Source organism: Myotis lucifugus, unplaced genomic scaffold (assembly GCF_000147115.1).
Source record: "Myotis lucifugus unplaced genomic scaffold, Myoluc2.0 scaffold_47, whole genome shotgun sequence".
Taxonomy (NCBI): Eukaryota; Metazoa; Chordata; class Mammalia; order Chiroptera; family Vespertilionidae; genus Myotis; species Myotis lucifugus.
Genome location: NW_005871095.1, coordinates 7,386,312 through 7,389,653, shown reverse-complemented (window position 1 = coordinate 7,389,653; position 3,342 = coordinate 7,386,312). Strand labels below are relative to the sequence as shown.

At 47.1% G+C, this 3,342-nt stretch overlaps 1 pseudogene; it reads right to left on the bottom strand.

Moving 5' to 3' along the window:
• Positions 1–2,004: 2,004 nt before the first annotated feature.
• Positions 2,005–2,139, bottom strand: LOC111825952 (annotated as a pseudogene).
• Positions 2,140–3,342: the final 1,203 nt, after the last annotated feature.

The following is a 3,342-nucleotide window of genomic DNA, read 5'->3' as shown; positions in this document are numbered from 1 at the left end:
TCTTGGAGCACAACCCTTTCTCTCCTGCTCGAGAAGAAATCTCAATAAATGGCATCACAAGGAGAGTTTTCAGTTTGCATTTTTCATTAATAAAAAGGAAATCACTGCAAACTTGAGAACTTTATAAGTAGTAACAAGTTGCTTGTAACAAAAGTCTCAAAATGACAGTGATGTCATGACACTGAATTTGAGAACCGCTGGTCTCTATTTCCAATTTGATCTTCAATGTACAGGCAGTTCTCACTGAATTGTGTTATAATAGGTTTAAAAGTTAGTTTGTCAATTGGCATTTTGTACTTTAAAGCTTGTTTTCCCATAAGCAGTGCAATGAAAAACAGAGGTTCTCAGGATATCCTACCACAGACAGGCCATCTATGTGGAGTGTCTGGACTTAACTCAGGCTACTGAAGTCCACAGTGTCACTGCCTGGTTCACATGGGAGTGTGGAGAAGAAAGAAGGTCACTGTGTATGAAGGTATTAAGTAACTAAGGAGGAGACAGAGAGACATCAGGGAGGGGAAAGCCATCAGATAGGAGAAAAGGTGGGTACAGGTGGAGCTGTGATGTTTGAGGGACAAGAGTCCCTGTATCTCTTAAAGGAGAGGTGGGGATGACCAACTCATGACTAAATTGGAAACTAGAGGCCGGTGCACATAATTCTTGCACTGGGGAGGGAGGGAGTCCCTCAGGCTGGCTTGCGCCCTCTTGCAGTCTGGAACCTCTCGGGGGATGTCTGCCTGCCGGCTTATGCCTGATTCCCCCCCACCCCGGGGATCTGGCCTAAGTCGGCAGTCAGACATCCCTCTTGCAGGCTGGGGCTCTCGCAGTCCAGGACCCCTTGCTCCTTACTGCCCACCTGCAGCAGAGGCGGGAGCCTCTCCCACCACCACCACTGCTCTGGCCAGCTGTGAGCCCGGCTTCAGGCTGAGCGGCACTCCCCCCATGGGAGCGCACTGGGGGCAGCTCCTACATTGAGCATCTGCCCCCTAGTGGTCAGTGTGCGCCATAGCGAGCAGTTGTTCTGCCACTTGGTGGATTTGCATATTAGGGTTTTATTGTATAGGATGGTGCTGGCTTAGAGTGTTGTATGTTCAATTTTGTCTTTCTGGCTAAAACGAAACATTTATTGAGCACATAGAAGGTGTCTTTTATGCTGCATTATGTTCCACTCAACACCTTACATGTAATAAAACCTTGAACATAGTAGTTTCCCAGGCATGTAAACTGATTGGTGGCATTTCATTATATAGGTGTCCCCAAAACATGTATACACACAATATCTATAGATTCTATTACATTTTGAAAATGAAATGTATTTTAATAAACACTGCCTTTATAATTGGTCGAAGCGTGTATACATTTTTTTGGATACCTGTATTCTTTATCAATCCCTGGAAAATTACGCTGATGAATTCTCAGCATATTTAGACATAATGTCATCTTCATATGTGTAGCTAATGTTTTTGTTGTTACTTTTCAAAGAACTAATTTGGGGTACTACTGTTTAGACCAGCTGTGTGCAAACTACGGCCTGTGGGTTGGATCCGGCCCGTTTGAAATGAATAAAACTAAAAAAAAAAAAAAAGACCGTACCCTTTTATGTAATGATGTTTACTTTGAATTTATATTAGTTCACACAAACACTCCATCCATGCTTTTGTTCCGGCCCTCCGGTCCAGTTTAAGAACCCATTGTGGCCCTCGAGTCAAAAAGTTTGCCCACCCCTGGTTTAGACCCATGCCTTTCATTTACTAAGATAAACACTGGTTTTGCTATATAAATTTTTGTTAATTTCCTCATATATGTTTTCTTCCTTTCTTCTTGTTGGTTTGAGTGGTGGATTCATTCTTTGGACCAGGGCTTCAAGAACTGGAACATGTAGTTAACACTTTTAAAATTTATTTATTAAAAAAAATTTATTATGGAATATTTCAAACATATATTGAAGAAAACAGTATAATAGACCCTCATTTATTGACTGTCATCCCTCTCCCTTTTTTAAACCGGTGTCCCTGCGCTTGAGGATAGAACCAGCGGACTGGAAACCATCCGGGATGAAGATGTGGCACGGAGGGAATCGCCCATTTTTAACATTGATCATCATGGATAAGCCTGTTCTCAATTTCAAACAGGACATGTTCCATGTTTCCCTCCTGAGTAAGGTGTTTGCTGAGCTTTGTTTCAGTTTGTTTTGTTTCCTTCGGTAGATTCCCTGAAGGACATTCTTATCACTATTCTGCCAAGAGTGTTGTTGTTGGTTTTGTTATGTATGGATGTTGAAGTTTATCAAATACTCTTCTCACATAATCATTTATATAACATTTTATTTAAAATTTTTGTGCTGTACTTTACTGGTTTGGGTGGAGTTATGACTCTGGGGGGGTGGGGGGGTGGGGGTGATGCGGAAGCCGGACTTAAGGGCCTCACTGCTTCAGAGGGGACAGCCCAGGGCCTGCGGGCCCACCTTCTTTGGGAGCACAAGGCCCTCGCCCAGGACCCCTATTTATTTGCATAAATCCAATAAGATTCTATTCCCCTTATGATTCTCCAATTGTGGTTTTATCAACCAAGACTTTGACTGTAATGTCATGTGCCTGGACTCTGGGGGTCACCGACAGCCTTCTCAAACTGATGGAAGCCAATCAAAGGCAAGAATGGCCTGGTAGGTGCCTTGCCTGTTTGCTTGGTTCACAGCGATCTTTCCAGGTAAGGAATGAAGGTTGCTCTGCTAGGAGATGGCAGAGAGAACATCAAGGCATTCTGGGGACCTCAAAAACTTGAGGATTACAACCAAACCCTTGCAGGCAAAGAGTCCCTGGAGACATATACCCGGACCCCGAAGGTCCCCAGAATCCTTGGACCCCTGAGTCCCCGGAACCCCCTGAGATCCCCAAACCCCGGGTCCCCAAGACCCCCGATATCGCCAGAGAACCCCGGACCGCCGCAACCCCTGAGATCTGAGGACTCTTGAGTCCCCACGAACCCCGCATCGCCGAGACCTGGGAGACACCAGGAACCCCGAGACCCCAAGACTCTCTGTGACTCCCGGATCCCAAGGCCCACCCGAGAATCCCCGGGCCCCTGAGTTTCCGGAGACCCCTGGATGGCGGAGACACAGGATCCCAAGGGCAGCCTGTCAGGACCCTTCCTCTACTCCGCAGGATCTGAACCTCCGGGCCGCTCCACTCCCGGGATCCTGTGCCCCTAGCCCACCGCGGCCTGCGACTCCCCTGCCAGGGACCTCCGGCCGGGCGGGGGCGCTGTGTGACCCGAGGGCTGTGCGAGGAAGATCCAGGAACGCCCGGAAGTGACGCGAGGTCGGCGGAAGTCCCGCCTCTTTCA